The sequence below is a fragment of the Delphinapterus leucas genome, chromosome 10 (assembly GCF_059928025.1).
Source record: "Delphinapterus leucas isolate spDelLeu-1000000601 "Yukka" chromosome 10, BTC_Dleu_Yukka2, whole genome shotgun sequence".
Lineage (NCBI taxonomy): Eukaryota > Metazoa > Chordata > Mammalia > Artiodactyla > Monodontidae > Delphinapterus > Delphinapterus leucas.
The window spans coordinates 21034270-21048407 of NC_143138.1; the positions used below are offsets into that span (position 1 = coordinate 21034270).

The 14138-nt window shown below is 45.3% G+C and overlaps 1 pseudogene across 1 annotated transcript; it reads left to right on the plus strand.

Moving 5' to 3' along the window:
• Window positions 1-200: 200 nt before the first annotated feature.
• LOC111168510 (butyrophilin subfamily 1 member A1-like) lies at window positions 201-10933 on the plus strand (annotated as a pseudogene). The gene is made up of 5 exons (XR_016394565.1): window positions 201-2626; window positions 2960-2980; window positions 3070-3096; window positions 7094-7120; window positions 9133-10933. The product of XR_016394565.1 is annotated as a butyrophilin subfamily 1 member A1-like (transcript).
• The last annotated feature ends 3205 nt before the right edge of the window (window positions 10934-14138 follow it).

Genomic DNA, 14138 nt, shown 5'->3' on the forward strand with positions numbered 1-14138 from the left:
GCGCAGGCGGCCACAGCAACAGGGCAGGCCTGCCGCACAGCTGAATCAGTTTAGAGGTCAGGCTTTGTGCCAGACTGAGCCAGGTTCACTCTGGCATTGCTACTCGCTGGCTGAGTGACTTTGCTCCATTATTCAACTTCTCTCAGCCTCAATTTTATGCAAAAATTAGGACCATAATACCTCCCTGGCAGGTTTGGTGCAAAGAGGAGAATAAACAAAAACTCGCACCCCTGGGGCTTACTTGAGTCCTGGGGATGCACACAGCTCCTAGAGCAGGGAGAGCACTGGATAACTCTCGGCTTTTATTATTGGTGTCTTAGAAAGAGGGTACAGTAGGATTCTGAGATGTGATCTGCTCCTAAAAAGGAGCAAAGTTGGAATGAATGAGATTCTTCCCTCCTTTTCTGTGATCTGATTCACTTCAGAGAACTCTAGTTTTCTTGTGAGAAATCGAGGGGAGGCTTCAGAATTCTATATAGAGGACAGATGTGTGTATATGTCCTGCGGGGCCTGAGGCTGCATCTGCACAGACCTCCTCATACTATTGAAAAAAAAAATGTCAAGAATGTAAAAGATGTTGAAGGTTTGGGAGGCACAGTACCAAATATGTTAGTCCCCAGTAGTCCCCAAATTTGTTAACTATGTTTTCACATTAAAAATTATTAGGGCTTCCCTGGTGGCGCAGTGGTTGAGAGTCCACCTGCCAATACAGGGGACACGGGGTCGTGCCCTGGTCCGGGAAGATCCCACATGCCACGGAGCGGCTGGGCCCGTGAGCCATGGCTGCTGAGCCTGCACGTCCGGAGCCTGTGCTCCGCAACAGGAGAGGCCACAACAGTGAGAGGCCTGCGTACCAACCACAAAAAAAAAAAAAAAAGATTACTGGGTATCTCTTCAATGGAATACTGACACTGTCTAGCAGACCTCACACTGGAGATCTCTGATTCTGTAGGACTGAGCCCTTGTTTCTTTTTCTAGACCATTTACAACTTTGTAGAGGCAGATGTTAACTTATAGAACAGTGAGAGTAATACAAATGGTTCTTGTGCTTGGTGACGCAGACGACTTCTCTCTGATAGAGAATATAAGATTTTATAAATCAAATCCCCATTTGAACCACTTTTAACATTTTTACTGGTTTTCTTATTAATTAATAAGTTAAATAAATCATTGACACTTTCTTTTTATATATTTACCTTTTTAAAAAATTATCCTTTATTAGGACATACAGGGTTTTCACTGTAAAGCATTACCAGTACAAAATAGCTAGGAAATGGTACAAAACAGTATACAATCTAGGGTTAAATTTTATGGAGGGAAGAACAAAAATACAGAAATGGGGAAGTCCTCTGTAGGTTGCTGTGGGAAATAATGACTAGTCAAACAAAAAAACATGATGCTTTAGTTTCAGGAAAAATTGCTAGAACCTACTCTGTCAATAAAAATTCTACTGTATTAGGAAGGTGACAACAACTGATTTTTCACTGTTCCTTTAGTCCTCACGACAAGGACCTTTGTCAGATATTGGGAGGAAATTTGATTATGCTCCATGCATTGACCTTAGGCTGTTACATTTATGTCCAGTTATGACTCTGTTCTGGCTATACAGGTAGTTTTTTATTTTGTTAATTTAACTTTTTCTACACATATAATATGTCACTGAATTTGTAAAACCTCTTTGGAAAGGCTCTCTGTTCACATGGAATCCTTTTTCTGATAGAGAAATAAAGGGTTTACACTCTCACTTTTCTTTTTCAACTCAGTGGTGTTTATTGGATGCTAACTAAATGAATTGCATGGGCTAGGTGCTAAGGGAGATTGAAAAGAAACACATGCATAAAAGTTCATATAGATAGCCAAGTTCTCTTCTCACAATTTTCTTATTGAGCTGGTGGTGTTGATAGCACAGGTAATATTATTGAACTCTCCACTTTATAGGAAATCAAGACAGAGGGACACTGGGTGGCTTGGCTGAAACCACAAGCGGAATAAGCAGTGGGGGTGGGACTAGTACCCAGGGCTTCTGATTCCCAGCAGCATCCACTTCCCTACCAAAAATATACTTCTCTCAACTATTGCAAGTAACTTGAGGGGCTCCCACATTCGGGGTGATTCTCAGTGGAAGGCTCCTCTTCTCATGATCTGAGGAAAAGGGAACAATTTCCATCCCTTCCTCGGGATCCCAGTTTCAGTTCCATATTTCAGGAGTGATTTGAGCCTCCTTGATTTAACACTGGGTCCCAGAGCCTTTATGTTTATTTGTTGTTGTTGTTTTCCATGATGACTCTCAAGGTATCTTGGTTTCCCAACCATCCTGTGGGAGAGAATGGGGCAAAGCTGGAGTCGCTCTCCCAGCCAGGCCCCTCTGCCACTGGGCTGGCCCAGGAATCTCGGAGAGTCCGGAGACAGCCTCTGTGTGCTCCAGTACCCACAGTCCTTGGCCGTTTCCTGCTTTTCTCTGCAGGAATAACGCCCAGCACTTCTGGCTCAGGCACCCTCTTGCTGAAGGACTTTCCTTGGGCAGCAGCTCAGACTTCACTCTTGCTTCTTCTGGGACTTCTGCTGGCTGCTCTTGGTTTCATCTGGAAGCTTCGCCAGGAGAAAGAGCGAGAACGCTGGACCAAAGGTAAAGCAATCAGAAGACCGGGGCAGTGAGGTCCAAAGAAGACTGTGGAAAAGGGATTGGACAGAGGGGAAGGGAGAGGACAAGGATGAAGAGGATTAAGGGGATTTGAAGGTGAGGTTTTTAATTCAGTCCTTCCTCCCTCAAAACCAGCAACCCTACTCGTTATTTCCCTCACCCTGTGACGCTGACCGTGCCCTAGCTTTCCTAGTTCTAGGACAGCTCACAGGACTCACTGCACACATGATGCAGGAAGGGGTCTCCCCGAGGTCCTTTCCACGTAAACATGGCTCGTCTCTTGTGGACGGTACTGAATCATTTCTTGTCCTTTCACAGAGAAATTCCAAAGAAAGCTCCGTAAGTTCTGTGCTTCTCTCTCCTGTGTATACGATTTGAGACCCTCTCATGTACCATTTATCTCACGAGGTTTCTTTGTCCTACTTCAGGCTGGAGAAAAGCCCAGAAAGTGGATGGTGAGTAAATTGGATTTTTTCTTTTCCCTCTAAGACTTTATGCGCTTCACTTAACAGGTGCCTTTCTCCTGATTCTTTCCCCTGAGGCCTTGCTTACTCTTACGCTATCTGGATTTACGCCATAGAATCCCAATAGTTCTGTTCATACCTCATGGATGCCCCAAAGGTTTTTCTTCTGTTTTTTTTTTCTTTTTGGCTGCATTGGGTCTTCGTTGCGGAGCGCGGGGTTCTTATTGCGCCTGCTTCTCTTGTTTCAGCGCTCAGGCTTCTGAGGTTGCCACACGCGGGCTTAGTTGCTCGTTAGTTGCTCCACGGCAAGTAGGGATCTTCCCAGACCAGGGCTCAAACCCGTGTTCCCTGCATTGGCAAGCAGATTCTTAACCACTGCGCCACCAGGGAAGTTCCCCAAAGGTGTTCAAACCTGTGGCCAAAACTGAACTCCATCTCCTTTGCTGTCAACTTGCCCTTCCTCCTGGACCCCCTGCTGCACAATGCTGCCAGCACCCACCCAAGGAGCCTCCTCTCCTCCCCTCAGGGCAAGTCCTGTTACTGCTTAGCCCAGGACCCCTTCCGAGGCATAGAATACCTCCCCCAGGTTTTCTTCTTTTAACACAGATCCCTGGGATTAGGTTACCAAGACCCTTCTCTTAACAGCAAGCTGCTTCCATTCCCCCAAGAGCTGCTGCTGCCCTTTTCCTTTTACGACTTTTAGTATAAATAAATATTAGGAAACAGACAAGAAATCTGAAAAACAACCAGCATAAGCAAGACATTGCTTCTGAAAAGTTTACCATTGTCTAGAGTTTCAAAGTAGACTTGCTAAAATAGAAACCCAATTACATTCCTCTCAAGTCCCAAACCTTCTGTGGCTTCCCATTGCCTTCTGCGGTCTTACTGGGGTGGGGGATGCTATGGACATTTGTAATCCTAAAAGGATTTTCAATATTTTTTTTGAAAAATTGTCTTAATGTTAATTTTAATCAAAACAAACACAACCTAAGCAGATCCTATATCACCTGCTTAACATCCTTGTAATCAATTATTGCTGAGTGGTTCAAGTTTCCAACCTAATTGCTATGTTCATAACTGCATTAGTGACAAAGGAACTCCCTAATGACAGATTTTAACTTTTAATGCTACATTTTTTAATTGGCTCCCTCAGGACTTTGAAGGTATATTTTCAGATGTATTTGGAAATTAATTTTTGCCTAACCAAGGTTCTTACGTAACTCAGTTGAAGAAACACTACACGAAAAGGTAAAGTGCAATCTGTGCACTTTTTAACCCCACAATGCAGTCACTCGATGGTCCAGTCCTATTTCTGCTCCATCCCTGGACACTCCCTGACACGCACCGCCCTACACTGGCCTGACCACACCACCTGCAGTGCCCCAAATCCATCATTCGGTTTCCTACTTCTGTGCCCATTTCCTCTGCCTGTTCACCACACCTGGTTGACCTTGTTTATTCTACTCATTCAGACAAACTGGGACAGGCTTCTTAACCTCTCTGAAGTTCTATTTTTCCCACCCAGAAATTGATTTAATTACAACTACTACTTTGAGCAGATGTTAGGAAATGAGACAAAGGTGTGGAGGACACCCAGTACAGGCGTAGCACGTAGCTAAGTTCAGTGAACATTAGCTGTGACCCTTCATCACCACATCCTTTCCCCACATCTCTGAAGGTAATGCCACCTCAGAGAGAAAAGAGAAGGGGGAGTTGCCAAACTTCCTGCCCCATGACCTGCACCTGCCCTTTCTAATCTGTTTGTTCTGATTTCAACAGAGCAGATGTCTTTTTTCCTTTCTGAGGCTATTTTCCCATTCTCATCCTAGACCCCTCACTTTCCAGCTTCCCTCAGGGGTTCCCTATTCATTTCATTCATTCATTCATCAACTCAGCAAAGATCCATGACTATGTGCCAGTTACTCTTCTAAGTACCCAGGGCACAGAAATGAACACCACAGAACTTTCCCATTCACAAAGAACATACCTTCCAGTGGAAGAAGACAGAAAAAAAAAAAAAAAAAGGAATAGTAAAATATACAGTTTGGCGCACGTTAATATGCACTCAGGAGATAACAGAATATTGCATTGGAAGGTATAGTTTAAAATAGGGTGATGAATTGTACACCTTGAACTTACAAAATATTGTACATCAACTATATTTCAATTTAAAAAATTAAAATAAAATAGGGTGATGATGAAGTAGGGGAGCAAGCCACAGGAATAGCTGGGGGAAAAGCATTCCAAGAAGGGAGAAGCGCAGTGCCAAAGCCCAGAGGCAGAAGCACACTGGTTTGTTTGAAGAGTAGCAAAGGAGCCAGCGCAGCCAGAGGGCAGGGAGTGACCAGGAGAATCAGAAGGGGTAGGATCAGAGGGGCCTGGAGGGCCAGATCACACACACCTTGAAAGTCATCATGCTGGCCTTGGCTTTGCCTCTGAGAAAGAAGCCACCAGTGAGTTTTGAGCTGAGGAGGAACTGAGCTTGACTTAACGTTTTGAGAAGTTACTTTAGATGCTAAACTGAAACTGGGCTGGGGGGGGAAGGGGGGAGGCTAGGAGGGGCAGGATAGAAGCCTGAAGACCAGCTGGGAGCTGCTGCAGACATCAAGGGGAGAAATGAGGATGGCTTATACCGAGGGGGAGTGTTGGAAGTGGTGAGGAGGGGTCAGTGCTGGATTTATTTTAAAAATAGAGTAAGAAGGCCTTGCTGATAGACTTCAATGTGGCGTGCAAATAAAGGAGTGGATCAAGGATGATGCCAAGGTCCAAGGTCTAAGAAACTGTGAAGATGGAATTGCCATTTTCTGCGATAAGAAACCAAGAGAGAAACAGGTAGTGGGGGCAAGGGGAGTAGGTAGCACGGAATGGAAAGGTGCAAGAGGGTATTAGTGATCCAATGGAGATGCAGAGTAGGCAGTTGGATAACCAAGTGTGCAGTCCATACAGGAGGTCAGGGCTAGAAATATAACTTACTCTTTTTGCTCCTCTGTATTTTTTCTTTTTCTGGTGACCTTGCATAACTCAAAATGCCTTTTTCTAGATTAAAAACTTGTATTAATTGGAGTATAGTTTGTTTACAAAATTGTGTTAGTTTCAGGTGTGCAGCATGGCCATTCAGTATTTTTGCAGGTGTTATTCTAAGTCCTCCCCAGATAACTTAAGTAGCAAGTGTTAGTCTGACCTCCAACCTATAGATGAAGAAACAGGAACATTGAATAGTTAATTAAACTGGCTTTGGGTTTCATGGCTAATGTGTTGTGGCTAATAACATATTGGGATCGACAGAAGAGCCGTGAGCTAATAGCCAAAAAGACACAGGGCCCAGAACACACTAGCAGCTCCCCAGGTGAAGGTACAAAAAAATGTGTGGGAGTCCCTAATCACAGCAAGAGGTGACATATTAGCTATGAAAAAGAGATGCTCCCTGCGGAGACTAACTAAATAAAAGAGACAGATTTCCAGGCAGCTGGCCATCCTTCCTGCATGCAGGACAGTAAACTAGGTCATGGAAAAGATGCAGGAGAAGATGAGGTCAGGTGCTTGACCGTGGGAATGAGTGAAGCATGATCACAGTGAGGAAAGGAGTGAATCCAGCAGAGTTCTGTCCTGTGTCCAGGGCTGTGTCCTGTGTCCTGTGTCCCAAGCAATGGCAGCCTTCACATGAGTTTGCAGAAGCTGGTGCCTTTCAGCCACTAAGGCACAAAGCCGTCTAATTTGGGGAATGAGGAGAGATGAGTAAAGAGCTCCCCGTGGCGTCCAAGCCCATGCTTAGGAACCAAGAAGGGGAAATAGAAGAGTGCATTTCGTCCAGCCTCCCTCTTCCTAGACACTGTCCTTGTGAGGAACATGAGGAAATCAGCCAGACAAGTGCTAGAGATGAGTGAAGAGGGCTCCAAGGACGGGAAGGAGAGGCAGCCAGAACACAGAAAGGGCCAAGAAATGTATGGCTCTGGCCAGAGAGCCCTCACCTCTCTTTTTTCTATTGCAGATCGGAGAACAGCTTGGTCCTATTCTGGCGAGTGGCTGTCTAATTCTTATGGCCTCAGGCCCAGGACTCCATAAAAGAAGATCTTAGTGGTCTTTCTCCATCTTCCAGCTCCAAATAGTGGCCTGGCTGGGCTGGCAATGAATGGAGACCCAGGGAGAATCCACATAGCATCAAGATCAAGCGCTACCCAATCTCAGTTCAGCACCTGCACCTACTGCCTTTCCAGCAGTTTCGACTGTTTTTTTTTTTTTTTTCTTCTTAAAGTGCTGCTCATCCACTTTCTCTCTTGGGTTTTTCTACTCTTCAATATCTTTAGCATCATGGACCTGAGGGTACAACTAGAAAGGCTTCATTCAAATGACGGTCAGTCTCTAGTGGGTTATGTGCATCTTAGAGGAGATCTGGCGACTCTGTCCACCTAAGCTCCTCTCCCCTCAGAGCAGAGGTGCCACTTGGCACCCAGTTCCCCCATGGAGAATCCTAGAAAGACGAGGGATAAATAAAACCTAGTAAATTGTCTTTCAAAATTGCTAACATTTATTGAGCAGCTACTACCGTGCACCAGAAGCAGCTCTGAGTGCTTAACGTATATTCTTCCATTTATGGATCCTCACAACAGCCCTAACAGTTAAGTGCTATTATTATGCCCATTTACAGCAGAAGAAATTAATCCACAGAGAGGGCAAAAACCTTGGCTTCAAATCACACATCCAGGAAGTGGTGACACTGGGATACAAGCCCAAGGAGTCTGGTCCCGCCGGCTATGCTCCGTCCCCTCATTATGTGGCGTAGGGTTGTAATAGATCTGCTCTGATCCCTTATCCTTAACATGAAGGAGGCTCAGTAATTTCAAATAACTGGTTCAACTGAAGGACTTTCTCTTTGAAGTGATATTGTTTGTTTCTTTGTTTGTCTCAAGACTGAGTTCCTTGACAGGGCATGGCCTGTGTTTTACCATCTGGGAGTGCTCGGTATCTAGGACATGGAAGAAATGTCCACAGAAACGGTATATGCAGGGAACTGACTTTGGGTCATGGCTTGTATTCGTCAGGGTAGGCTAACTGTTGCAACAAACAGCCCCAACAGCTCATTAGGTAAACACAATGAAAGTGTACGTCTCCATCTCTTCAGTGTTCAGGACAGATCATATGGGGATGCGGGAGCTTTGCTCGACATGGACCCAGGGCCTCACTCTACTCCGTACTGAGCCAGCAAACGGCAGAAAAAGGAGTGGAAATAATGTGCAGAAGGTTTCTCATCGGCCAGGCCTGAAGTAGCCAACTCTTCTCCTGGATACGCAAGGGAGGCTGGGAAATGTCATCTAGCTGTGTCCCCAGGAGGAAAAGGAACCAATGTTTGGTGAACACATAAAAGTTTCTCCCATATGACTCTTCTAAGCTAGGAGATTCAGGGAAAGTCTATTAAAGACGGGTATTGATGAGATCAGATATTTTACACAGTTGGCCATAAAGCTCTGGCCAAGTGGTCCTCCACGCAGTCTCCTGGGGCTTCAGGTTGGCAGAGAGGCATGGCTGAAGGCTGTCCATGGGACCTTCCCCAGCCCTTCATTCTGCAAGTATTATTAAGCACCAGTTGTGAGGCAGTGTCTGACAATGCTAGACAGTGGGGATGCAAAGATGAACAAACATAGTCTCTACCTTTTGGGGTCCTAGTCTAGTAGAGGAGAAAAACGTGAAATAAACAATAATAGTGCAGTGACATGAGAGGGGGTTGTACAAAATGCTGTGGGAGATGAGAGAAATGTGATTGGCCAACCCCTGCTCCTGGGGTCCAGGAACCTCCGGATTTGGGGAATCTGGATTTTCTCCTCCTTGTAAGTTTCTGAGCTCTCCTAGTAGCTCTTTGAAGCATGTTCTTGAGGACATTTGGGGGAGATACTTATCACTCCAGCTATTTTGTAGAGGAAGCAAAGGAACTTCATGGGTTAAAACCAGCTCCTTTTCCCCCTCTTCCCAGTCACTGAGGGCCCTGGGATGCCAGAGTTAACGGGCCTCTCTTCTCTCTCACTCTTTCCGCAGCTCATGTGACTCTGGATCCAGACGCTGCCTACTCTGAACTCTTTCTGTCTGAAGATCACCGAAGTGTTAGGTGGAGAAAATCGTGGCAGGATCTCCCAAAAAAACCTGAGAGCTTTTCTTTTGAGCCTTGTGTGCTGGGCCACGAGTCCTTCTCTTCGGGGAGACATTAATGGGAGGCGAAAGTGGGTGACAGGACTTACTGGGAGCTGGGGGTTTGTGAGGAAAACATAGAAAGGATGTGGGGGAATCATAGAGTCACCTCAGAATGGGTTCTGGGCCATGGAACTCTATGCTGGGAAGTACCAGGCCCTCACCTCCCCTCGGACTGTCCTCCCCCTGAGCGAGGCCCCCAGCCGGGTGGGGATGTTCTCGGACTATGAGGCTGGGGATGTCTCCTTCTATAGTGTGGCCGATGGGTCCCACACGTACACTTTCCCCCAGGCCGCCTTCTCTGGGCCTCTTCGGCCTTCCTTCTGCCTCTGATTCTATCACCCAAACCCTCTGATTATCTGCCACTGAGGCCATCTGTCTCCAGACTTTCTCTCGGTTAAACGTCCAGGGGAGAACTTGGCACTGGGGTTGAGGTGCCGTATTTCTGGGGACAACGCCCCCAAGACTCCAGCTGAGCCAGCAGTGGAGGCTGAGCCCCTCTGACCTTTGCTGCACATAAAGACTAGGGACAGTTTATAATTCTCCAAGGCTGAGTGGTGCAGAGGCCAAGAAAGGACAACGCGACCCTACAGAATCTTGTCAAGAGAGTCTGTCTGGTGTTGCCATCCCAGCTGGAAACTGAAAAAGGAACCCCAAAAGAAAGCAGAGACAAGATACTGATGGAAAGACTAGCCGGGTGGAGGGTGACCTCTGACCTTGAGCTCCTTGTCCTTAATGTCTGCATAATAGAGCAGCAGGAAGCTGGATCTGGATGGGCCTTGACTGCCTTCTGAGTCTTTTCATACGAAGACGTTATTTCATTTTGACGCAGGTACAACCCAGGGAGAGACTGAATAAAGTGTACAGAGAAAAGTCACTTCTCCAGATCACCCTGATGCTCTGGGAATTGATGCTGCCTTCAACATTCTTACATCTAATGCCAATCATAACACCTCTAAGAGTCCAGTCACTCCTTATAAAGCAACTGCAATGGTCCTTTCAGTGACACTTTTCACCCCAGATCCAAGATTTCTTTTCCGGTTTGTGAATTTGTTTACTGCTCCTTTCCCTAAATATCTTCCTACCTTTAGAACATTTTACTGCATCAACAGTTAAGTGCATATTCTTTAACTTTTTTCTATGCTTACACAGATACATACATACAGACACACATACACACACAGTTTTTCTAATGAAAATTGAGCCTTGTTATATTTGTCCCATGATATGCTTCTTTTACTTAACACCAAATCTTAAATACAAATCTTATATTATTCGTAATCAACGTGGTTTTCTTTCTTCCCTGTTACAAATAATGCTACTGTAAACATCTTTGTATGTAAATTGTTTTGCACAGCTCTGGTCACTTCCACGGAATAAATTTCCAAACTGCATTTGTCATTAGGATAAATTCTTAAAAGTACAATTGCCATACAAAAGGGACTTGAAATATTTTTAGGTACAGGGCTACCTATTTCCTGCAAAAGAAGTATCTGCCTACAGTTTGGTATCTATCAGGCTCATTTTCCTAAAGTCAACAGTAGAAGCCCGCCCTTCAGCTTTGCATTCCTTCAGCTTCAAACCCAGCCATCTCTTCATCCTCAAAGGACAATCCAATCTATCAACCTTAAGAAGGAGGACCAAATCTACCTTTTACTGCACATACGTTTGTTTTTTTTTTCTTTTTTTGAGGTACGCGGGCCTCTCACTGTTGTGGCCTCTCCCGTTGCGGAGCACAGGCTCCGGACGCTCAGGCTCAGCGGCCATGGCTCACGGGCCCAGCCGCTCCACAGCATGTGGGATCTTCCCAAACCGGGGCATGAACCCGTGTCCCCTGCATCAGCAGGCGGACTCTCAACCATTGCGCCACCAGGGAAGTCCTACTGCACATACATTTTTATGTCTCAATCTCTATGAAGCATGGTTGTAAGCAAATTGCCTGAATGATCTCATTTCATCCTCACAACAATAACCCAAAAGATAGGTGCTGCTATTACCCTTATTTTACATATAGGGCAACTAAGGCACAGAGAGGTTAAGTGATTGGCCCAAGGTCACACAGCTAGTTAAGTTCACCCAGGCAACCTGGCCTCCAAGTCTATGGTTTACCCATTCCAATATTAACTGCAATGCCTGATACCTACTAGACTGTAGGTTCTCAATAATAGTGTGCTGAATCAATGAATTCTTTCCTGCTCCATTTTATATACATTTCTCTCCCCAGGCTTTATGTAAAGGCCTGGATGAGAAGTGGATCTGGAGCCTGTTTCTTTGGAAACCATAAAGTTAAGAGGTACAAAATGTTGTGCCTAGAAACCCCTTCTCTGAAGTTTAGCATCTAGGCTTGAAATCAAGTTTGCTTCTCTGTGTCAAAGTAGGTTGGATCCTCCAGACAAGAGAGGAATATTTCATTCTCATTGATATGATTTCCTGCAGCAAAGCTTTTTGACAGACTGTGAATTTTAAAAACGAAATTTCCCAGTGAGTCAGAAAGCAGGAAGCACTCAGAGAAGGGTTTTGCAGCTGCAACATGACCTTGAGAGAAATACTATTTCCTGTTAAGTATGGAGTTGGCTTTATCAGGCATGTCTGTTTTCCCAGCCTGATGACTGGGAGGGCAGATTTTTACTTTCTGAGCTAAGTTTTACCTTCTCACCTCTCTGTGATATCATGCCCACTCTTCTATTTTATTTTATTTATTTTATTTTATTTCTGAACTCAATCCCATGCCTTTCCTCAGTTTCCTTTATAAGTGGTTTCATGCCTGCCATTCTTCATGTGATTTGGGGGCCTAAATACTACAGGTCCTCAAGTCCCTTCTTGTGGTATCAGCAGAGAAAGGAGCATTTCTCTTAGTAGGTGCCAGGGAAGGGACAAAAGGGACCTGAGGCACTGCTTGTCCCTGCCTGAGGTTGTTCCTGAGAGGCAGTCCTGGAGCCCTCCTGCTTACACATAGCCTGTTGGAGGTAGCCCTGACTTTTAGTAAGAGTGGCCAGGTACCTGGCGCCAGACCATCAATGTCTTTGGGGATGGCTGGGCATTTAGGAGCTAGGGATAGCCAGATAAAAATAACTCCCTGATCATTTTAGAACGTATAACTTAAAGATACTCCTACATTTATATTTCAGACATAGCATTGGTGCCTCAAGCATTTCAGAACTATGTTCTACCTGACAGGTCTGCTGAAGTCTCCAAGGGAAAGCGCACTGGTGTTTGCAACTTACTTTAGAAGGTACCAAATAAATCAATAAATATTGGAATAAATAATAAATAAGGATGGATAGGGGTGTGAACAGAAGGATAGATTATAATAAAGCAAGTATAGTAAAATGTTCACTGTAGAATCTAGACCATAGGTGTATTAGACGTTCACTGAAAAATTCTTGCAACTTTGCAATCCGTTTGAAAAGTTTCAAGATAAAGTGTTGATAAGTGGGGACTGGGGAGGGATGAATTGTATTTTGCTGCTGCTGATAGAGCCAGAAGTACTTCTGGCTCAAATAAAACAAGATTTATTTTCCTTTCACGTAAAGTGAATTCAGAGGGCAGCTGTCCAGAGCTGGTCCAGCAGCTCAGAGATGCATCCATGCCCCAGCCTCCTTCTGTCTTTATTCTCTGCCCTCTCAGCATGTAGTTTCCATTCTCAAGGTTGCCTCATGGTCACAAGTTGGTCACTGCACTCCAGCTCCAAAGACCATGCTCTAGGCAAGAGGAAGAAAGAGGTACAAGATCGTAGACCTGTCTTGAGAAACATAACCCAACAACTTCCGTCTTCAAATCAGTGGCTCAGGGCTTCCCTGGTGGCGCAGTGGTTGAGAGTCCGCTTGCCGCTGCAGGGGACACGGGTTCGTGCCCCGGTCCGGGAGGATCCCATGTGCCACAGAGCGGCTGGGCTCGTGAGCCATGGCCGCTGAGCCTGCGCGTCCGGAGCCTGTGCTCCGCAACGGGAGAGGCCACAACAGTGAGAGGCCCGCGTACTGCAAAAAAGAAAAAAAAAAAAAACATTGGCTCAAACTTAGTCCCTTGGCCTCTCTTATCTATAAGGATGGGCACATTGCTCTACTCCCCAAAATTCGGTTTGAGTACTAAGAAGCAGGGACCTTTTGCCTCATTGGAAATGAGAAAGCAAGGTGGGTCACCACCAGCTCTACTGGAGCCATCTGAGAAAATTTGGCCAGGGTTGTCTTGCCGTGTCTGCTCAAACCCTCACAGTCTGATCCAGAAATACTGCCTCAATATGGGCTGCCAGTATTCCATCAGGATACGAGGTGTGTAGGTTTTATTAAGCTGGACTCTGTGAACTTCCTTGAATGGGCCATCCAAAACATCCACCTTACCACAGAAAGAATGCTAGCTCTTTGTACATTTAAAAAAAAAAAAAGCAGGAAATAGAGCTTGCACAAGCAACCAGCCATCTCCACCATAGAGCCTAAATTCAAACTGTTGTAATACAATTAAATTCCGGGAATTCCCTGGAGGTCCAGTGGTTGGGACTCCATGCTTTCACTGCTGTGGGCTCGGGTTCAATCCCTGTTCGGGGAGAAAAAAAAAAAGGAAAATACACACACACACACAGTTGGCCAAAAAGTTCGTTCAGGTTTTTTCCATAATATTGTACAGAAAAACCCTAACAAACTTTTTGGCCAGCCCAATATATAATTAAATTCCATCAGCCAAGTCATATCAAAGTCCTTTGAGCTTTAATCATTGTCTCAAGAGACAAATAAATTGTCTTGGGAGGCTCTAGGCCACAGGTAAGACCACTTTGTCCCAAAGACCCCTTATAGAAACAGTATCCACAGACTATCCAGAATCTAACCTCAGAAAATACAGAATCCTGCTGGCAGAGTAGAAAG